General features: G+C 42.2%; 1 protein-coding gene and 1 pseudogene across 1 annotated transcript in view; one reads left to right on the top strand and one right to left on the bottom strand.

Moving 5' to 3' along the window:
* Positions 1-24,222, bottom strand: part of Retreg1 (reticulophagy regulator 1) — a 157,929-nt gene that overhangs the window by 50,414 nt on the left and 83,293 nt on the right. The window lies entirely within an intron of this gene.
* Positions 11,943-12,170, top strand: LOC148119716 (Nuclear RNase P; annotated as a pseudogene).

The following is a 24,222-nucleotide window of genomic DNA, read 5'->3' as shown; positions in this document are numbered from 1 at the left end:
TAATAATAGCTGCCGGGATGCTTTGAATGAGAAATGTCTCCTACAGTCTCACATGTTTGAGCATTTGGTCCCCAGTTGGTGGCACTGTTTGGAAGGTGGTGCGTCTTGCTAGAAAAAGTACATCACTAAAAGAGGGGCTGGAGAACTTATAGCCTTGCCCCACTTCTAAACTGCAATATGACCTCTCTGTTTCCATTTTGTGGGGTTTGGGGGAGACGGGGTCTCACTGTGTAGCCCTAGCTGGGCTGGAATTTGCTCTGTAGACTAGATGGGTCTTGAACTCGGAGAGATCCACCTACATCTGCTCCCTGAGGCTTGGGATTAAAGATATGCACCATCACACCCAGCTAACTAAGTTCCTAATGCCAGCTTGTTTAGCTAATTTCTACATGTCATTAATTACACTGATGAATTGGTGCAATTAGTACTGCCACTAGGAATGGGTATTCTGTGTTTGTTTGTTTGTTGTGGGTTTTTGAGAGTGTTTCAGTATGGAGTGTTGGTTGGCCTCAAATGCGCATTTTCCCTCCCTTGGCCTCATCAGTGCTGGGATAAAGCGGGGTGGATGCTATCACACCCGGCTGTAATTTGGCTTTTTACTCTGCTATGCATTAACAGTTTCCCCACATATGTACCTCTCTGCTTTTAAATCTCTCTCTCTTCCCCTCCCCCTCTCTGGGGGTGGTGTTTATATGTGCAAAAATGGGCATACATGTACCATGAACCACATGTGGAGGTCAGAGGACAACCTCTGGTGTAGTCTTCACCTTGTACCGTGTGTGAGACTGAGCCTTTTGCTCACTCAGAGCTGTATATGCCAAGCTAGCCGGCCCACACACTTCTGAGGACTCCCCCTTCTTTCTCTCTCTCCTATGCCTCAGTTGTAGGGTGGAGATTACAGGAAAAACTACTGCATCTGGCTTTATGTGAGTTCTGTGGATTTGAACCCAGATCCTCACATTTACACAGAAGCCTTTTGTCCACCGAGTCTCTCTTCAGTCCTGTGCAATGTAGCGATTTCCTCCAAGATAAAACTTGCATCTTAGAAGGAAGCTCCATAAGTTCAGGAAACAACTCAAAGCCTCAGAAGGTCCCTGAAACTGATCAGGTTCATTAACTCCCTCCCTCTGCGTGCTTACAAAAGCAGTGAGGACTTCTGAGAGATAATCTCAGATGAGCTGAGTTGCCTAGAAGCCCATAGGGCCAGTCAAACTTCCAGGAAGAGGCTCAGACCAACTGAGCTACCTATAAGGGACACTCTCCAACCTACTGAGCCGCCTGTAGGCTGTGCTCCAGGTTTCCAGCTTCCATGGGCCATCATCCATGCTGGGTGGGCTTTTGATGACACAGGTGTCTTTGAGTTATTTCTACTCCTGAAAGGAACCCCCATAAAACTCATCACTTCCCCAAAGAGGACACTGGTGATATCCTTACTTTGATCTGTCTGTCATCTGTCACCTATCTGGGGTGAACAGATAGCTGCTCTCATTTCTACAGGATAGTGTCACACAGAAATGCTCTGTATTCCTGATGGCATCAGATAAACATCTTCAAGAGGACACAGAAGTCTGGGGTTCTCGCCTTAAAATTCAACAAATGGAAACAAAATCTGTGCACGGTGTCCTCCCATTGAGTCTTGTTTTTGTTTTGTTTCAGTTGTTTGCTAGTATTAAAACACAAGGAAGGTCATCAGATCACAGTTTCTAATTCAGTAGCTGACAAGAAATAACTTATAGCTGTGTGTCAATGACCTGGGGTGGGGCTGAGGGTGCCTATGTGAGGCACAGGGAAGGTTGTTTTGACTGCATTGGCTGAGTCTCTGGAAAAGATTGCATCTTGAATTAGCAGCTTGCCTTTGCTGCCCAGATAAATATTGTGTTGCTAGGACCTAGCCTGCCCTGCCACGTGGGTCACCCTGTCGTATAATTAGCCTCTTATCATATCAGGTGCTGATCTAGCGAGGAGCATTCGCTGCTAATGTAGTAATTCAACGATAAGAGACTGTTTGCGGGGATCGGTGCCTCCCTGCTCACTCCACCACCCCACCAGAGATGCACTGGGTGGTTTACAAATCACTGTTCCTCGGCAGGCAGCTGCACCTCACTGTCAATCAGATGCTTGGATGTCAAGTCTTTAGCTGTCAGCCAATGTGGGCTAATTCTTGCTCATTCTCGGGTGCTTAGCTGCCCGTTTCATCTATCCAATGGCCACGGAATGGGGCAGAGAATAAAACTGATTGTCCTGGTGCAGAGAGCTAGGCTCTTTCCGGCCTGGTCCATCCTTCATGGTCAACGGGTGATACTTTTGCCTTTTTCAAAGAGTAAGTCAAGCCCGAGGCAACCTGGCAGGGGCCCACAGGGCTGTGCCCTTGACTCTACATCATACACCAGTCCTGCTGTCCCCAGAAGTCATGCAGCTTTATCTCCACTTCCCCTCCTGGGTCTCCTCATGGCCCCTTACCTCTCCCAGCATGGACCCCATGAGGTGCCCGGTGCTCACCCCCATCTCACAGGCTACTCCCACGGGGCCCACCTGCCTACAGTCCTCCTCTGCTGCCCTAAACTGCATTTACTTCTCTGTGCTGTAACTCTGCCCAAACAGAGTCAGGACCCCACTACATGGCAGTGGCACTGGTGTCCTTTCTCTCTGTGGTGGGCGTGGTACAGGCACTTCCAAGGGGCATCTCCACCAAATGATCCCTAGGACCTAACTGCCTGGGTTCTCTGTGATCCTGGGCCAGTTGTTTGCCTCTTCTGTGCCTGTTTCTTCACCAGTATGATGGGGATTAAGACAGTACTTCATATACTTGTTTCAAAGAATCTATATAAAGAGAAACGCATGCAGGGAAGATTCTGTATATAACTGGCTTAGCTGAAGTATACAGACTAAATGAGACTAATAACAAAGCAATAATGCCTGGCATACTGGTTTTCCTACATAGATGCCTGCGTAAAGGAAATACTCAAGAGTACTAGAGAGATGGTTCAGTGGTTAGAAGTGTTTCCTGCTTTCTAGGCACCCAAGTTCAATTCCCAACATTCACACTAGGAGGTTCACAGCCCACCTATAACTCCAGTTCCAGAAGTTCATGAGACTTCAGGCCTCCACAGGCTCACATGCATATCACACTCACTCACACACTCACACAGAGAGACACACACACACTAAATAAACAATAAAAATAAATCTTTAAAAAATAAATCCAATAATAGCCAGGTGGTGGTGGTGTATGACTTTAATCCCAGCACGAGAGGCAGAGGCAGGTGGATCTCAAGTTTTGAGCCAGTCTGGCCTACAGAGCTAGTTCCAGGACAGCCATGGCTACACAAAGAAACCCTGTCTTAAAAACCAAATATATTCTTTCAATAAAAATATTCAAGAGATACGAAGACTCTTATGCAGACCTCACCTCTGTCTGCTATCACAATGACCTTCCTTTTTCTTTCATCAACATCTCAACAGAAAGAAAACAAGGCCAAAACGAAGGAGAGGGGCTGGGTGCTGACTCAGTGGTGAGGCACGTGGACATGAATTTGGATCCCTAGCAATCACATCACACCTGAGCAGTATGGCATACACTTCTGTCTCCAGCGCATGAGGCATCGAGACAAGAGGATCCTGGAGGCTTGGGGCCAGGCAGCCTCACTGAAATAGAGAGTTCCACGCTCCATGAGAGACCCTGTCTAGACAAGGAAGAGCATGAAGACACACAGCATCGGCTTCTGGCCTCTGTGTGTACACACACATGTGCAACACATAGACAAAATAAGTAATAAATTTTGAAAAGGAAGAAAGAGTGAGTCCTAGATGGCTTTTTTTTTCATTTTAATTGCTCATTTATCGATCCTTGTTGCGAGGTAATAACATCAGCAGCCAGTGTGCTCTTACTAGGCTCCGGGCCCTCTGGTGGCTCTTTCGCAAAACCCTTGGCCTGTCTTGAGGAAGATGCTCTTAGCCCGTTCCAGAGCTAAGGAGAATGAAGTCAACACAGGCCTAGCATCCCGCCCAAGGTCACAGAACGTGTAAACAGCAGAGCCAGGGCTACGCTGTCCTTCCCTGCAGCCACTCACTGCTTACAGCGATGGCTGGACACGCCTCGCCCATGCTTATTAATGACATCGACTGGTTAAATGAACAACTCGCTTAACAACTGTTTATTCACTGCCAATTGCAGGGCAAAGATTAAAAAACGGTCTCTGCCGTCACTGTGCTTCAGTCTGGAGAGAAACGGAGACGGAGCAACAAGTAATTAAGGGGCAGCATGATAAATAAAGGCTCTTACATCGGGGAAAGTACAGCATGACATGGAAACTCCTGCCAAGCCCAGCCATCAGCCTTGGAGGGGTGGGGGCTGCACAAAGGCCTCCCAACAAGGCATGCCCCAAGCGTGTTAAATGAGTAGTGAACCTGGCAGCAGAGATTCCACATGGAATCAGACTTCTTTAACACATCTGATGTGAGCAGAGACAGACAGGACAAGGAGCGCCCATTTGCCAAACAGGACACCATGGTCACCTCTCCTTCACAACCCAGGAAGTTTAGGAAGGCTTCCACGTGCCTTACCCTAACTACCAGGCTCTTTACCCCAGTGGTGCTCAGGAGGGACATGGGAGTCAGACTCTCTGTCCTGTGTCTGCCCTAATAAAGCACCCAGACTGCTAGCGTTGAGGGAATGGACTCAGGGTTTCCATGATCCCCGAAATGGAACACTTGGGAAAGCAGTCTCCAACAGAGACCTGGGGACATTGAATTCTCACAGTTAACCAGTGTCGGGGCTACGACAGATGTTGGCTTTTTCTAAACTACTATAATTTCTCAGTTTGCTAGTGTTCAAAGATTTTTCTGTTTGCTTTGCCTCTTTATCTCTTTCCTCCCTTTCCCTCCCTGTCCCTCCCTCTCTCCCTCCCTCCTGCTTGTTCTCCCCCCGCCCCCGGCTCTGATCCAATGCTGGGTCTCCATGAAGACAGCTCAGAGGAAGACTGAAGCAACAACACGGCTGCCGACTTCCAGCGTTTGCAGTTTGCTCCCACCATCTGCATATCTCTGAAGCCCGTCTCCTAGTTATCTAGCCATGTATGAGTCTCCCACATGAAGTCTGGAGAGTCCAAAGTATAAATCCGTCTTGGGAAAGCCAGCTGAGATTCTTCATGGTTGATTAGAACCTTTTCCTCGTAAACGGTTAGAATCTATACAATATAACATGCAAAGGACTCACGTGAAATTTAAACCAATTTCTAATAGAAGCTGAAATACAAAAACTATTTCACACCCACAGAATGAATTGTAAAACCCAGCCCAGAGGCAAGATGAATTACAATATGCTGATCTTAATTCCTTGTATGTGGCACTATGAAGATAAATGAAGAAACCCCTTTTAGGAAGATGCTTATCCTAGATTCTAGACTTGATAAATGAAAGAAGTTAGCAAGGAACTCAAATACATACTTAAGCAGCTGAAAAGGTGACTAAAAAATGTTTTAGATACTCTATGATTCCTTTCAATGTTTAACTTACAAGTCTCATCCCTGAACTCCTCATCTCCCAAGAAAAATGCCCAGTTTTCAACGTCAAGGAAGTATGTCCAAAGGCGGACCACCCTAGAAGCTTTCAGACCTAAACCTCTCTCAGCAGATGCTCAGGAATGGATAAGTCACCATGGAAACTGGCAGATGACCCATGGGAAGGCCAAGTATAGTGTCTCACAATTTTTTGACAAGTTCAGCCACAGTTCATGGTAATGAATAAGATGGACTTCTCTAGCCGGTTTAAACAGAGACCAACTGGTACCAGTGAGGTGGCTCAGCCTATAAAGGTGTTTACCTCCAAACCTGAGTCTGGTCCCTAGAATTCAGCCAGTAGAAGGAGAAAGCTGAGTCCTTCAATGTGTTCTCTGACCTCCACATCTGTGCCATGCACACACACACACACACACACACACACACACACACACACACACTAAATATAAATAAATGTGAAGTTTTAAAAAATTAATTGTTTAAAGGGTTATTGAGTCTCTAGAGTCTAGAAGGTTAAGACTGAGTTCGCAAATGTGACCCAAAGCACTCCAAAGAAATACTCTTCCAGAAACATCAACAGCCGTCTGGGATCCAGCTCCCAGTGACACTAGGACCTCACCCCTGCTATCTGAAGAAAGGATGTGTCAACCCCGACCCTTGTGATGACAGGTGATTCCTTCAAGCGGCTTCTTCCCTCCCACCTGTGACTAAAGTCTGACCCACACGCACCTGGTAGGTAGGTATCACTGTTGCAGGCTTTACTCTTCCTTGGAGGGAGGCTGGGAAAGAAAGTTCGGCCTCTCCTTCGGAAAGACCTGGACTTACGTCCAGGAAAACCCCTTCCAAAGATCTGGGTAGTCATCAAGAAGGACACAGCCTCTCATACCCAACAACTCTCAGCAGGACAGACTATCGCGTGTGCTCCCATGAGCTAAGACATCAGTGACGTGTGTCGTTCATCCCGTCCACAAATGCTCTCAGATATGAGTTACCCACTGAACGGAGTGGTGTGACCAGGTCAAAGTGGGAACTCCCCAAGGTTATCATGCTCAAGTGCAGGGGGAGGGGGGAGCTCCTCGCTCATCCTGCCTCACTGCTGAGTGAGGACGTGAGGAGGAGTGGGGGAGAGACTGCCATGCTCACTGCAGCCCTGCAGCCGGCCTTATCAAGCAAGGCCAAGGCTATCATGTGATAATGTGTGAATCAATCCAAAGGGGTAGCCGGGTATTTCTGAACCCGTATCAACATTCACACTCAGGTCCAGCCAGGTCCCACTCTCCTTCTGAGCTGTCCGTGACCATTTCCCATGTGGGACTCCTAACCTCTGATGTATTGGTCCGGAGAGAAATCCTTCAGAATTCTGCCGTGTGCCATGCACTGCTCCGGGGTGAGCACACCCGTCGGTCTTCAGCGGGCACTGTCTCCAGTTAGCATTCTCTCCTTCTCTAAGCGACAGTCTCTATTGTAGGAGCCAAATCATCCATAACCAGTGCTTTCAGGGAGCATCTTCTAAGTGCCGGCTGGCACTGCAGCCAGGCCTGGACATTCAGGGCGTGAAGGACTGCAGTCTCACATCCAGGGCAGACACTAAATTAATGAAGAGGCTTTTAAAAAGTGATGTGGAGCTGCTGCTGGACCCTGGGAACCTATAAATCATATTAAAATACAACAACGGTTGGGTGTGGTGGGAGACATAGCAATCGCAGTACTTGGGAGGCAGAGGCAGGAGGATCACTGTGAGTCTAAGACAAACATGGGACATAGAGCAGGAACTATGCCAGCCAGGGATATATGACAAGATCCTGTTTTTAAAAACCTAAACTCTCACCTTCGCAGCACAGAATGCCTCTCACTACTCTCCATTTTCTCAATAAGTCATCTGTTTTTTGGTACCCCTCCTGCAGCCCTACTCCTGGGCTTTTGGCCGAGGACAGGCCTTGCACGAGCACAATGCCAGACTCGATCTCTACAATGCCAAGTGCAGAGGACACACCCCATGGTGGGAGCTGTGGTCCTTAGGGACACACAGTCTTGGGCTGAAACAAGAGCCATCTGGTGCTTCCGCATACTCCCAGGAGGCACACAAACCAGGAGCTGGCTCCTTTCATCTCCCTTGGAGTCGGTCCCTGGAAGGAAAGTCGTGAACTCTCACCCACTTTACTTCTGTTTGAGATGGACCAGCCAGCCAATTGCATAAGGGCAACATTTTGCCTCCTACCAGAGATGGACTTAGAGCCATGAGCCGAGGATTTCTTCTGAGAAAGGTTCCCACTCAATACGCTAACGCCCAGCCACGTTGACATGAGCCCATGAAGAGGCTGCCTGCTTGAGGGGCCTTCGAGAGTGACAGGCCTGTTAGTCAGCCTGAGGCAACCAATCCATAAACTGACTGACTGTCCAGGCTATCCTCTGACCGGCCCAAGAAATGACCAGACTCCAACACATGACACAAAACACGACCCTATCTCCCATTTCCTTTTTTTTTTTTTTTGGTTGTTGTTCTTTGGTTTTAGAGATAGAATCTTACTATATAACCTTGGCTGGCTTGGTACTCAAGACCAGGCAATCCTCCTGCCCCAGGCACCTCAAGTGCTAGGATTACAGGTTCATGCCACCAAACCCAATTTTTGTTTCATTTTCTTCACATTCTGGCATTTATTCTTTGTCTCATCCAATAGGAAATATTAACTTTGTGCCAAACTGTAATTTCATCAGATGATGAAAACCCATGGATCATGATGAGGTATGAAAAATGAGGCACTGAAAATTGGTACAAGGTATAGCAATAATAATAAATGGATGCCTGAGAACAAATTAAAACCAGGGTAGATGTGTTTCCTAGACTGATAGGGGAGTTCAGCCAACCACATTCTGTTTGGGGGGCGTGTCGCCCTTAGGCTAAAGCTTGCCTATAAACCTGCACGCGTTCCTGCTAGCTCCTTTTTCGCCTGGCTCTCATTTGGATTCTGGTGTAAGCTGTTGTAAGTCTTACTTCTGTTTATTAAAGCTGTATATTTTGTATCAAGATAGTCTGGGGACTTTTCATTACCAATCGCCCTGCGGCTTCATCTGGCGCCCGAACGTGGGACTCTTCAGGAGGTAGATATTCAGTTCCTAGGGATTGGAACTCTATCTCGAATAAGACAAAGCACGAGATGGGTCAATTGTATAGGTCCAGACGGACAAATAAGAAAACTAAGGCCATATGTAGCCAATATTGCAGTGAATTTATGGGGCTGTGACCTATTGCAGCAATGGAATACCCAAATTAACATTCCTGCTGCTTCTAGAGCCTATATTCCTGAGGATATATTACAAGATATTACAGATGGCTGAAGCCAGCCATTAGAACTATACAAGAACACAACACAATTCATGGTCCTTCAGAGGTACCAACAGCCATGCCTCTACAATGGTTGACTGAGAAACCAATATGGACTAAACAATGGCCTTTAGCTGAGGAAAAGTTACAGGCTTTAGAACAGCTGGTACAAGAGCAATTAGATGCTGGACATATAGAAGAATCTACCAGCCCTTGGAATTCTCCTATATTTGTTGTTAAGAAAAAATCTGGTAAATGGAGAATGGTGACAGATCTTAGAGCTATCAACAAGGTTATTCAACCAATGGGTCCTCTGCAATCTGGAATTCCTCTGCCCTCCCTGTTACCAAAGGGATGGCCTCTTATAGTTATTGATCTGAAAGATTGTTTCTTCACTATACCTTTACAAGAAAAAGAGAGAAAAGTTTGTCTTCACAGTGCCTACTTCTAATAACTCTCAGCCTGCAAGGAGGTACAAGTGGACCGTCCTCCCACAGAGAATGTTAAACTCTCCCACCCTGTGCCAATATTTTATAAGCCAACCATTAAAAATTATACACAAACAATTTCCTAAGTCCATAATATTCCACTATATGGATGATATCCTGATCTCTGATCAAAACAAAAATACCTTAGAAAGGCTGTTTGAAGAAGTAAAAATAGTTACCCATTAAATGGGGATTGCAAATTGCTCCTGAAAAAATTCAGAGAGGAGATTCTGTTAATTATTTAGGTTATAAAATAGGTTTACAAAGAATTAAGACACAAAAGGCACAAATCAGGAGAGCCGGTTACAAACTCTTAATGACTTTCAAAGATTATTAGGAGACATCTCCAGCCTACTGGCTGTTGGGATAACACCTGATCTAATAATTCATTTAAACAAAATCTTGGATGGTGATAAAGACTTGAACAGTCCCAGAGAATTAACAGCTGAAGCAGAAAAAGAACTGACAATAGTTGAAGAAAAATTACAGAAGGCTCATGTGGACAGGGTAAATCCAAAGCTTAGTTGTATTCTCGTTATATTGCCTTCCAGAATTTCTCCTACAGGAATCTTGATGCAAACAGACGATATTATCTTGGAATGGATCTTTTTGCCACACAAACCAAGTAAAAAATTAAAAACTTATGTGGAAAAAGTCTCTGAATTGATTATAAAAGGAAAATTGAGACTTTGTCAATTAGCAGGTATAGACCCAGCAGAAATTATAGTGCCTTTCACTGCTGATGAGATAAAAAAAAAAGTTGTGGGAAGACAATGAACCATGGCAAAGAGCTTGTGCTAATTTTTTGGGAGAAATCAATAACAATTACCCAAAAAGCAAGAGATTTAATTTTATAAAGAGAACTTCATGGATCCTTCCTCGAATTGTCCGTGATGCTCCAATAACCGGAGCCCATACATTTTATACTGATGCTAATAAGTCAGGGAAAGCAGGTTACAAATCAGAAGAATTGAGTAAAGTGGAACAAAGTCCTTATGATTCTGTCCAGAAGGCAGAATTATATGCCATTTTTGGTGCTTAGGAATTTTAAAGAACCTCTTAATATAATTACTGACTCACAATATGCAGAAAGAGTTATCTTGCATATTGAAACTGCTGAATTTATACCTGATGATATAGAACTGACCTCATTGTTTATCCAGGCACAAGACTTGATTAGGAATAGGCTTTGCCCTATGTATATAACACACATCCGATCCCATACGGATCTGCCAGGTCCTCTAGCACAAGGTAATGCAAATATTTATCAATTATTGATTGGTAGTGTGCTGCAGACATATGAATTTCATAAAAAACATCATGTCAATAGCAAAGGCTTGAAAAAAGAGTTTTCTATTACATGGCAACAAGCTAAAGAGATCGTAAAGAAATGCCCTACTTGCTCTTTTTATAACCAAACACCATTGCCTTCAGGGACTAATCCAAAGGGTATTAGAAGGAATGAAATTTGGCAGATGGATGTGTTTCACTTTCCAGAATTTGGCAAATTAAAATATGTACATCACACCATTGACACGTGTTGGGAGCCACCTGGAGACACAGGTGGTCCTGCAGTTTGGAGGTAGCCACGTGGGGCTGAGCACCCTTGCCTGCACCCTTGCTTGCACATGCTCAGACCAGCAGAATGGCATTAACCAATCAGGACAGTGTTCAAGCCTCTCCACCGTTTAAAAGCAGCTGCCTCGGGGCCCAACGCCCTCTCTCTAAGCTTTCTCTCGTCCCTGCTCTATCTTCCCTTCCCCCAATTTTCCTCAATCGAAGGGCTCCAAATAAAGATGTGACCAGAGAAGGAATTCTCGTTTTTGGTGGCGTTCATTCCTGCAGGTCAGGATGCGCCCCGCAACTGGTGCCCGAAACCCCGGAACGCTGAGGGACCCTGACAACTATGCCGGGGGACCCTGAGAAGGAAGCACCCAGCAACGCGCTGAAAGCCCGGGAGAAAAAGCTGAAATCAGACACCAGGACACAGAGAGCCGTGAATTTCAGAACTCTGAACACGTGGAGCGGTGAGTGACGTCAGTTGAATCCTCCAGAAAGGGGAGGAAAAAGAATGGAAAAAGTATAGGCCTAAAAAGAAAAGAAAATACAAAAAGAATCAAAGTTAAGGTATCTGAAAGAAGGTACAGAAAGGAACGGGGAAGAAAAATCCCTTAAGTTCAGTGCAGGAAGAATGTAAATAAAAACAGCAGCAAAAAAGGCGAGGTAACTAAGGCGGGACTATGAGGACGATGGGGTACGGGAGACCGCGGCTTCCGCTCCCTCTCCGTCCACCTGCGTACTCGCTGTTAGAGACACGGAGGCAACAGTCTCATAGGGAGGCGAGTTTGATCGTGTGTGAAGACTGCCTTTCCTGTTCTTAAAGAGCCACAGAGTTTTGGAGGTGATTTTCACCTAATTTTGTTTAGAGAGCTCAGTCTCTGGCTCTCACGTACAGAAAACTTTAATTTTTGATTGAGGAAGTAGCCGGCGGTGGTGGCGCACGCCTTTAATCCCAGCACTCGGGAGGCAGAGGCGGAAGCTGCGTGGTGAGCAGGTAAAGACCTAAAGACGGAGAGGGGCCAAACTCTGAACCGCGTTTCCATAGCAACATGGGCGGGCGGAGGAAGCTCACCGGCGGGGCCACGTACTAAGTGCTCGTCACTCCCCGGCCCCTGGGAAGGTCCGAGACTGGGGCCCCCCCGCGGCCCTAACCGGGCCCTCCACGGGTGGGCGGATGGCCCCCCTCGCCGGAGCTTGAAAAAGGCTCACGGCCGGCGGTGCGAGTTCATTGCCTGAGGCGAGGCAGGGTGCACAGTTTGCAGATACAGGATAAACCAGCGAGCCCGCGCACGGCCCGGGGCGGAGCCATGCCTTTGGGCCATGCGGAGCGTGCCACGGTGGGCCGCGCCTCAGAGGCGGAGCTGCTGCTGCCGCCGCTCACAGCCAAGGTCGCCAAAAATTCAGTCAGATAAAAACATTTGTCGCCAAAAATTTAGTCAGATAAAAACATTTATCCCCCAAAAATTCACAACGTCCCTTTGTCAGCAGGAAGTAGTCAGATCGATTGCCGACGCCCATTCTCCCTCAAAGAACTGGTCGTGATTATCATAATAAAGGCGTGTCTACCTGGTTACCGTATCCTAGGTAACAAAGGCGGACCTTTTGCCTGAGGCAACGGGTGAGATAAACAATGCTACCTAGAGGTTTTTTCATTTGAATGCGGGAGCTGGAGAGATGGCTCAGAGGTTAAGAGCACTGCCTGCTCTTCCAAAGGTCATGAGTTCAATTCCCAGTGACAACTGTTTTAGTGTTAGACAATAGAGGGGGATTACCAGTGACAGCTTCCCCCAGAGAAAGGATTTCTCTTGCATTCTTTACATTTAATTTTTAATTCAAAATTTTGCTGGTACAGGCAAACAAGATTTGCTCTTTGAAACGGAGACATACAGGTCTCTAAGTTCAAAACCAGCCTACTTCCAGTACTGATTGTGCTGAATTTTTACACTGAGAGTTTTTAATACTCTTAAATGTTAATTTGGGAGGAGAGTTTTGTTTATGTTTTTCTAGGAATGCTGACATACATCTGGATGCCAGCGAGACTGACAAGAGAGATAAAGAAGATGACCCAGTGGATGCTGAGTGTCCTGCTGTGGAAGATTCGTGCGGAGGCAGCAGTGATGACCCTCTGGGCAGTGTCAAGAGCAGCTGTTTCACACCATCGACTTGAGCAGCACCCTGTGCAACCTCTTATCTCTTACTCTATTTTGCCTTTTCCTTCCTTAGGAATGGGTGGGAGCAGAGATATTCTTGACATGCTGTGTATAGGTGGAAGAGCTGTATGTCTTTGATTGGTGTGCTACCTGCTAGCCCAAGTGAGGTGGGGACCAGATTGGAAAATAGTCTTGCCTTATTGTTCTTAAAGACATTAATAGGGGGAGCTGTTGGGAGCCACCTGGAGACACAGGTGGTCCTGCAGTTTGGAGGTAGCCACGTGGGGCTGAGCACCCTTGCCTGCACCCTTGCTTGCACATGCTCAGACCAGCAGAATGGCATTAACCAATCAGGACAGTGTTCAAGCCTCTCCACCGTTTAAAAGCAGCTGCCTCGGGGCCCAACGCCCTCTCTCTAAGCTTTCTCTCGTCCCTGCTCTATCTTCCCTTCCCCCAATTTTCCTCAATCGAAGGGCTCCAAATAAAGATGTGACCAGAGAAGGAATTCTCGTTTTTGGTGGCGTTCATTCCTGCAGGTCAGGATGCGCCCCGCAGACACGTACTCAGGTTTCCCATGGGCAACTGCTTTAAGCTCAGAAAAAGCTGATTCAGTAATAACTCATTTATTAGAAGTTATGGCCATCATGGGTATACCTACACAGATAAAGACAGATAATGGTCCAGCTTATGTTTCTAGGAAAATGAAACGATTTTTTGCTTATTATAATATTAAGCATGTTACCGGTATACCATACAATCCTACAGGTCAAGCAGTTATAGAAAGATCAAATCGAACTATAAAAGATATGTTGAACAAAGAGAAAGGGATGGAAAATACCCCCAGGAATAGGTTACATAATGCTTTATTAACCTTGAATTTTCTCAATGCTAATGAGAAGGGGACAACGGCTGCAGAAAGACATTGGATATCAGAAAAGTCTGCTAAATTAAATCAACCAATTTATTTCAAGGATGTGCTGACCTCACAGTGGAAGCCAGGAGATGTGCTGTGTTGGGGAAGGGGTTTTGCTATTGTTTCCACAGGAGAGGAAAAATTGTGGATACCATCAAAATTAATAAAGGTTCGGTTTGAAGAGGAGAAGCCTCTTGGAAGAGATAAATGATAACTCACTTACAAGGATAATAATTACACCAAAGGTAAGAGAAATATATAGGTTGGAGGCAGGGTTCTCTTCTTGTCTCCACAGGAGAAGGCTCATTTTCAAAGGATCCAAGGGACCCTGGATAATTGAATATGGAAACCGCCTACGACCAAAAGAGGATCAACAATGAATCCAAACAGTTTAGATAAGTATTACTATTTTTTAATATGTACTAATGTGTATTTATTTATAAATATGTAGAGCTGGTTTTGGAGTTGGACAATGGCTCAGTCCCTCTTCATTTCCAAGCCTGTTGATGAGAGATATCCCAGAGTTTCTGTCTCATGTCAAGAGCCAAGATACGGAACAGAATAACTGTAATTGATAAATTTTCTTTGCCTTTCCCCACATCTGTTTCTATCTTTATATATATATATATATATATATATATATATATATATATATATATGTATATGTCTTCATAGATAATGTTTAACTCTCTCATTACAAACAATGAATTTTCCTGCAGTAATCTTTAAAGCTTCTAGGATGAAGATGTGGTGCAGGAGAATTGTTTGTATTCTGTCAATCATGTTTTAAATAAAACACTGATTGGCCAGGCAGGAGGTGTAGGCAGGAAAGCCAGACAGGAAGTGAAAATGATGCAAGGAGAGCAGGAGAATTCTGGGGAGGAGGAAGTTGATTCCTCCCGCTCCTGCCCAGATCACGAAAGCAGCAGGATGTGATCTGCCCCACTGAAAAAGGTACTGAGCCACATGGCTAACATAGATCAGAACAATGGGTTAACATAAGCTACAAGGGCTAATAAAAAACCTGACATAAAGGGCCAATCAGCATTATAATTTATAGAGATCTCAGTGTGATTTTTCTCTGGGACTAAACAGCTGGGGGGTCGGGCAGGACAGAAACACAAACAAGCAAGCCCACTCATGTTACAAAGATGGGGCCCCACAACACCAACTCCACCTGGTTACTATGACGTCATAATGTTGATAGCGCTATTTTTTAGACCTGTTTTTTGGTACCAGCTACACAAAACAGTTCCGGATGATGCACAATATTTGACAACACTCTGGCCAGATCTCCTCAAACTACTCAGAGACTATTTATAACTCTCTCACACCAAATGTTTATGTGGGAATTTTACCATCAATTATTTTCACAGGACCCCCTAAGAGTAACGTCACCCCCATGACAGCTGGAAGCAATTTTAGAGGACAACGTCCCCTCTCCCAGTAGAATTTGCCCTTAGGTTTAGGGACATCATTTAGGGATTGGTTATAATTGATATAGAGATGAGGGGGTGTTTATCAAAAAAAGGGGGGATTGATTGGTGATGGGATAATAATATATTGGTATTTGTGAGTTATCGTTCTTAGAAAATTGTATTGGTGTTGATTTTTGTACATTGATATATTGAATATTGTATGTGAGTATGCTTCTACCTCTATTTGTATTAATATATATACATATATTTACATTCCTACTTCTGATTAAGATATTTATGTACATTGTTTACATTTGGAGGTCATTGTCCTCACTTATTGCACAGTTATTCTCTTAGTCTTCAAGTTAGATAGATAGAAATCCATAGTCATATATGTTTATTATATTTATATTTAAGCTAATCAGGTTATTTAGATGCATAGAGATCATACTTGGTATAGATAGTATAATCTTCAACCTCTTCGAAGAGCTGTGGAAAATGGCCTTTAATCTAACTCATAGTTCTATAGTAGTGAGACACAATTGCTCCTGGCATCACCGCTCTACTCCCGAGAGAACGTTGAGTACCAAAGACACTCCACCTGGAGCTTGTCTTCTTCCTGGAAGAACTAGCCTTTGGGCAAAGAAAAAGCCCATACCTCAACCGCTGACAGAATTACAGAATATCCATAAATGGATAAAAGCAGGATTGTCTTATCTTGCCAAGACAGGGTGAGAGAGTCCTAAAAGGTTTCTTGCCTTTGAAAAATGGCATGTCAATTACATCAGGCCTTAGCCAAAAGTTGGTTGACTCAACATTGCATACGAGACTTTGGGTGATTGCCTAGGCATTCAGTTGTCTCTTCCATTCGTTGCACATTTAGGAAGTTTCCCGCTTGTACTTCCGGGCTGCTTGAGTAAAATTATTTTCCTTCTCAGATCTTTGATGGAGTTGAAGATTAGATAGTTGTAGTTACCATCTACATTATTTAGACTCCCTGAGATAGAATGTTTAGCAAAACTTTTGTTATATGTTTCTTAATGTTATGAGTCTGTAAGGACAAACAAGTCCAGGAGTATTAAGAGGCAATATTAAGTGAAATGTTATGAGTTTGTAAGGACAAACAAGCCCAGGAATGTTAAGATACAATATTAAGTGACACACAAAATGAAACTAAAAAGTATGAAGCAATGTGTGCAGTGGTGATAAGAGTTTGAGCTGGTGAACAAGTGTGACATAACTATATGATAAGCAGATATGTGTGTTAATCTAGAATTAAGAAAGTAAAGTAGCCACAAACAGCATAAAAACTTAAGGCTCACGGCCAGAAGACATTCTCAAAATGACTTGCTAGACATGCTGTCAGAGCGGTCATAGAGAATCCAACGAACCAGCAACTTCACAGCTGAGACCGTCCAAGAACCAGAGAACTAGCTCTTGGACGTAATGAGTCATATCTTTTCGTTCTCTGCAACACATTATAAATCTCAAGCATATTATCAAAACAATTAACATTCCTATTATCATTATGCTTTCCTTAATCCAATGCCACCAATGATAAATTGGTAGGCATACAAAATCTAATCTAATCATTCTAGCCATTATATCAAAAAATGAGCATTCTTTCATGTTTTTATTCCAATCCTTATGTATATAGGTATTTGTTCTAATTAATCCCACCAAATTATGTATCTTATCTTTATTTCTTAATAATGACTGTTCTGCATTTTCTATTTTCCTATGTATGTTTTGCAGCTGTCTCTCATTGTATTCTGAGATTACCTGTAATTCTTGTGTTTTCTTGATAAATGTGTCATAATGTTGTTTCTCCAGGTCTTGTAATTGGAGTGTTGGTGACACATATGTATGTTTTGTTCTTATTGATATTTCTGTTACTAATGTTTTATTGTCTATTTCCACTACTGAACAGTTATGCAACATTCAACATCCTGGGTTTATTATTAATGTGGTTTTGGTATCATTTAGGGTTTGTCTATTTAAGTTAGTACATGTTAGGTTTTTGTTTGTATTGGAGCATATCATCCATGTCCAATCCCCCATGTCTTGTATTGTGTCTGACATGGTAGTTGCTGTTAGTCTAGTCTCTGTTAACTTGGATGCTGGCATATGGGGATATATGAATGTATTAACCCCCATGCCTAGGCATTCTTCTTGTGGGATATATGCTGGTGTACCATTCATATTTATCCATAAGAAATGATCCATTGGTGTTACCCATGTGGTGTAACAGACTATTCCATGGGTCTAATTTGCTATCCCATCTTTGTGGTACTGGTCTGGTGTGGTATGCGTGGAAAGCATTATGTGTGAATATCTGTATTACATTCAGATTGCAAAATCCATTTTCACACGTACTCTCCTCGCTAGGATCTAATAGGGTCTGGAACTCTGGTGTTTGACGACCTATTCCGGTTATGAATAGGGTGTCGAGTTTACTTTTTGCTTGATCTATTGCTCTTAGATATTGTAAACACATTATCTTATTGTGATTCTGTCTTATTGCTACTTCATTCCATGTCTGATGACTTTGACATTCTGCTTTTATTATTTCTATTTCTGACCTCATCTGTTGAGTTAACAAATTTAATGAATCTATTGAATCTGATATTGCTGCTAGGGCTTCTGATGTCATTCTGTTTGTCTCTTGTATGTGTTTTATTTCTGCTTTTATTGGTTCTAACATTGCTGCTGATATACCTCCTCCCATTAGACCACCCATAATTGCCCCTGCCAAAACTGTTCCTAATACCAAAAATTGTAACGGTTTCCTGCCTGTCTTTACTGGAGTGGTGTAATACAGGCCATTATATTGTGGTGTATTGCCCATTATTGAGCAATAATATTTGGGTGGTTTAAGGATTGCTAGGTCTATTTTTAGGCTTACTTTCCTTATTTTTGGGTATAATATTACTTTTGCTGGTGATTTTAGGTCTGGCACTATCATGTGTGCTCTGACTAATGTTGGTTCTTTGTCTGGGGGAGGGTATAGGTATCCCTGTGGGTAATGTGCTGTGAATAATCTATAAATATCTGACCTATTCCTAATTGCTCCTCTGTCTACCATCTTGGGTATCCAAGGTTTATCATTTGGTTCATTCCACATATTAAAGTTCCAATCTAAATAATATATTCGATCCCAATCTGTTATAAAGGTTTTATTCATGCCTTTGGGGTCCTGGGCTACCCAATCTGTTTCTTGCCATTCTCCATATAGTTCATTAATATTCCACATTGTGAAATAGTAGGGGAATCCTGTATGTTCTATCCTTTTAACTCCATTTCCTCTTATCATGTCCAAATTCCTAAGCCATTCCAAGGAGGTTTTTAATCCAGTACTATAAAATACTTCAGTTTTATCTGATATAGCACCTTCATTATGGCTAAATGATTGTATGGAATCCCATTTTTTATGTTCTGCTAATGATGGTACATTTATCTCCAATACCTTAGGTAATTTATATTCTATTTTAGTTATTATGTTTGTAATATTAATTTTTTCTGTTTGTATGGTATCTCCATGTAAATTAAATGTCTTTGGCTGTTTCACATAGTTTCCCTTTGTGTATTTAATGTCTAATGGTATTGGAAACTCGTCTAAACCTGCTGATTGGTATGCACATATGTGCGTTATATTTATGTTCTTTTTAATCCTAAATATAATTCCTTTGGTCAGATTACAAGGTAATAACACTGGTACTTCTGATCCATTATACCACCATGCTTGGTAATTTGATGTACCATTATATTTGTGTAGGTTTGCAGTGCTGTTTATAAACAGGACTATATTATTTCTTGTGGTCATTTTAGGATTCAACTTTTCTGAATGCATATCGTCATATGGTTTAAAGTTGATGTCATATGACATTTCACCCCCTTTGAATGTTATTTTTGTGCTACCTGTTGGTGGGCTGTATGGTACACAAGCCCATATAAAATATGTTTTATGCTGTTCATATACTGTTTTCCTGCATTCCCAGTTTGGTCTAACACAAGTAGGGTGTTTAGTTCTCTGGAATGACTCTCTTAATGTTTGCCATGGTTGTGGCAATATTGAATTTAGTACAACTGGAAATCTCCAATGATGTACTCCTAAAGGTAATAGTTTCTTTATAATTGTCCAGTTCCATAACTGATTGTCTAGTAGTTCTATATAGGGTGCCTCGGGTATCTGAGTGCCATCTAATCTATGCATTGGTTTTAAGTATCCATAAAATGGTAAATTTGGGAATCCAGCTACACATAGAATTGAGCCGTTGAAGTTTGTTTCATTAATGTACTGTTTTAAACTATTTGGGCATTTGCATCCCCATGGGGCTGGTAATTCTGGTATGCCCTTTTTAATTAGGTAGGGTCTGTCTTTTTCCATCTTCCCTAAATCTTTCCTGCCTATCCATGGTGTTGTTGTTATTTGTTGTTGTGTGGTACTTGTTTCTGATTCTGTGATTTCTATTTCTACTTCTGTATAATCTCCTAATGGATATTCAAATTCTTGTTCCTCAAATTCTTGTGTTGTTTTATTATATATGGTTCCTATCAATTGCTATGATTGTGCTATCATTGGTAGAAACCATGATCTGGCAAAAGTCACATTAATTGCTATTCCACAAGTAAATGTGGATCCCTCTCCTTCTGGGTCGTCCTGTATGGTTGGTATTTCTATGGCTATAGTTTTATATACATTATTTACCTTAAGGGTTACTACATCTAAATTTTGCCATGGTCGCCAGTGGGCTGCACATATGGTCATTTGGTTAGTTTTATTATTCCATAGTTCACTCCAATGGCATTTCAGTGGGTTTTCTTCCTCATCTAAATTTGTTATATTTTTTGTCATATCTGCCATATGTGTTTTCATATGGTGTGTTGTGCCATGTTGTGCAATCCTGAACTGTTCACAACCTTGTTTCCATGCATATTCAGTACAATATGCATATTTTTGCCAAAAGCTTCTGGTTACTCCTGTCATTTCTGTCCAATCTCTAAAACCTCTCCAATATTCTGGTAATAAATCTGATTTATATCCTGTAGGTACTTCCATAGGTTTAAAGGGTAATTCTGTAGGAGTGGTAGTGTCCCTATTAATGCTGTCACCAGTTACCTTCTGACAAAGTATAGCCAGCACACAGTCTAGTTTACAAAGAGTGATGCTGGGTGCATGTCTGTGCTGTTGAATTTGGTCATTCCTTTCCACATTTTTGGGCATAGATCGAATGTTACATCTATCAGTGGTATAATTCCCCATAATGTGAATGCTATTGCTGTTAGGATGTTTATGTATCATTTTAGCATTCGCATCCAATTCATTGCTCATGCAATATCCTCTCTTTTTACTTGTTTTAAATCTCCTTTACCTTGTGTTATCCACAGGTTATTGTTTTCGGCTTTTGCCACAATTTCTGCTCTTGTCAGGGAATTATTCTTCCTATTCCTGTGGACACACATATAGGGTCTAATTAGTTCCTTGTCCAAAGTATCCGGATATTCTATATCAGGCATACTTTTAACTACTTCTTCTATAGGGCTTAATCTATTCATTCTGGGTCTGTTATTTAAATCTATTAAGGCTAATAGAAGTGCTTTGCCTAAAGGTTCTTTATTATATTGAGTCAATTTTAGTTTTAAAAGTCCATTTAATCGTTCTATTGCTCCGGCTGCTGTCGGGTTGTATCCATGATGGAATTCCCATTGTATGTCATATATTTTTGCTAATTTCTGTGTTAGTTTTCCTGTAAAGTATGTTCCTTGGTCTGATTGTATTATTTGTGGTGTTCCATAATTTGCTATCCACTGCAATATTGTTAGAATACATGTGTTTTGGTCTGGCTTTGGACCTGGTTTTGCTAGGGCTAGTCCTGTAGTTATGTCTATCATAGTGCAGGCATATGCATTTTAAAATTCTTTTAGTGGTCCTATAAAGTCTATTTGTATTATATAGTTAAATCCTTTCCTAGGTCCCACAGTTCCTCTGTACCTGTGGTTAAATCTTATCCTATTTGTTGGACATCCTGGGCATTTTTGTATTGCATTTTTTATCCTATGCCATGGTGCATCTATATTTCTCCCTTGAAACCAATTTTTCATTGCATGGGTTCCTGTATGTCCCATTTGTTCATGGAGGGTTCTAATCTCCTGATCTGAAATTACTGCTTCTAGTTTTGGTTGATGAATCCTGTATTCTGTTTTTATTATCTTTCTTAGTGGCTCTCTATCTTCTATTTTATATTGTCTTTTGATTCTTATAGTTAATGCAGCTAATTTATCTACTATATCATTATTTTTATGCATCTCATCTGTCTTTTTAGTATGTGCATCCACGTGGTATACTATTATTCTTACATTTTCACTTGCCTGCTCTAATTCTTTCCATGCTTCCATGGACTACAGTGGTTTGCCATTAATTTTCCATCCTGTTTGTTTCCATTTTCCTGACCATATTGCTATTCCATTTGCAACACACTATGAATCTGTATATATCATTATTTGTTTTTTACCTTCTTTGATTGTCTGTCTAACAGCTAGAACTGCAGCTATTATTTCTGCATGTTGGGCTGATTTTTCTGTTCCTTGGTCTGTAATTATTTGGCCGTCCTCTGGTCTATATGCTGCTGCTTTCCAATGTACTTTATTCCCTACTGTGGCTGCAGAACCATCCGTAAACCAAGCATTCAGGACCTTTGGAGAATATATCTCCGTGCCCCAGAAACCTATTGGCTTCAATGGCTTTTCAGCCGGGGACTTTGCTGGGATCACACTGGGTCTTACTAGCCAGTCATCCGGATTTACCGTATGAAGGATATCGTTTGATTTATTTGTTATACTACCCTTCGATGACACTTTGTTCTGTTTATAGAAGTCCATCAGGTACCATTTCCAATGTAGTACCTTTGCTTCTATTGGTAGGCCTGCCCATGCCTCCCCAGGGGCTTTGATCCAATCCTCGATTGGCATCTCAGTCCTCACTATGGTTTCGTTGTTCCTCAGCAGGGAGTGTATACTTCTGCATGCTTCACAGACTGCCCAGACGGTCCTCTCAAATGGAGAGTACTTATTTTCTGACCAAGGGAATCTTTTACAATAAAATCCAATTGGCAATATCCTATCTGATTTTGCAAAAATGTTCCAATTACCATATCCTTGTGAATATAATACTCCTATTATCACTGTATCTGAGGGTTGTATATATACTAATTCTTTATATTCCTTAATCATCTTTATTATTAGTTCCTTAGCTTCCTTTTGTTTAGTTCCCCATATGAAGTCTTGTGATTTTTTAATTACTTCATATATGGGTTTCAATATAATTTGTAGGTATGGTATATGTTGTCTCCAGTATCCAAATAGTCCTATTAAATGCTGTGTTTGCTGTTTATTTTCTGGGTCTTTTAGCTGTTCTATTTTATCTATCACTCCTTCTGGTATTTGTGGTCCTGTGACTGACCAATGTACTCCTAAAAATTTTACTTTTGTATCTGGTCCTTGTATCTTATCCTGGTTTATTGGCCATCCTTTATCTCTCAAATGCTGTATTACTCTTTTTACTGCATGTTCTACCTTGTCCTTTTCCTGTCCAAAGACTAAAATACCATCTACATAAGATGGCAATTCCACCCCCTGACAATCGAAATCCTCTAGGGTTCGTGTCAGTGTGGTGTGTGCTATTATGGGGCTATTTAAATATCCTTGTGGTAGTCTTAAAAATTTGTATTGTTTATTCTGCCATGTAAATGTAGTAATCTCCTGTGATGTTGGATGTAATGGGATCCCAAGGAACATATCCGACAAATCTATAGTGGCCAGCCATTTTGGAGCTTTCTGTCTTATTCTTAAAAATATATCTTCTATATCTGGCAAAGATCCTGGCATTTTTGGACTTTTTTCATTTATCTTCCTATAGTCCACAGTAAATCTATATTTCCCGTTAGGTTTTAGTACTGGCCACACGGGTGAATTGTAGTTAACACTTTGTGTTGGCGCTATAACGCCTTCCTTTAACAGTTCCTGCACTGTTTCTGTTATTTGCTCTATGCCTCCCTTAATGGGGTACTGTGGTGTAAACGAGGGTTTAATTTTAGGCAACATTACAGGTTCTACTTTTACTTCTGCTAAGTTTGCATATACTTTTTTAATTTTCTTATATTGTAAAAATTCTGGGAAAATCTCTTTTATCTGGTCTATGCCTAACACACTGCATGGTGCTGCAAAGCTTGCTGCTTGGATTTTATAGATTTTATCATATAGCTGTAACTCTATTTCAATTACTGGTACCTTCTGTGTAGCATTCACTCCTGCTATTTCTATCCATTTTTTACTTTTATTTTGGTTGTTTAAAGTATTTATTATGCTTATCTGACTACCTGTATCCAGTAGCCATTTTGTGGGTATTAATTTACCATTTATTCTAATTGGAATATTTACAAAGGGTCTATTTTCAAAGCTGTTATTAGTCATGTTTAACGTCTGTGTGGCTCGTATCTGTTCCTGAACCTGGGTCTGAATGGTCCTATTTGTCCTTGCCTTTGATTCTGCCTTGGCTCCCAAGGTCTTCGGTTGCCAGGCCTCTGTCCTAAAAAAATTATTCTGCCTAGGGAATGGGGTGGCGGGTCTTCCAATTATTCTTTTAAATGGTCCGCCTCTGCCATTTGGCCTTATAGGCATCGTGTTCCTGTTTCCAAATGGTCTGAATCTTATATTTCTTAATTTTTTCCAGTTTGAAGTGGGTTTGTCTTTCCTAGGAGGTGGTCTCCTCACTTGTGTTTGGAATGATACCACCTTTTCTGCTTCCAATTCTCTAAACTGCTTGAAATGTCTAATTGCATCTCCTATGGTTTGGCTGG

This window comes from Myodes glareolus, chromosome 15 (assembly GCF_982192425.1).
Source record: "Myodes glareolus chromosome 15, mMyoGla1.1, whole genome shotgun sequence".
Taxonomy (NCBI): Eukaryota; Metazoa; Chordata; class Mammalia; order Rodentia; family Cricetidae; genus Myodes; species Myodes glareolus.
This window is presented reverse-complemented; position numbering and strand designations above follow the sequence as displayed.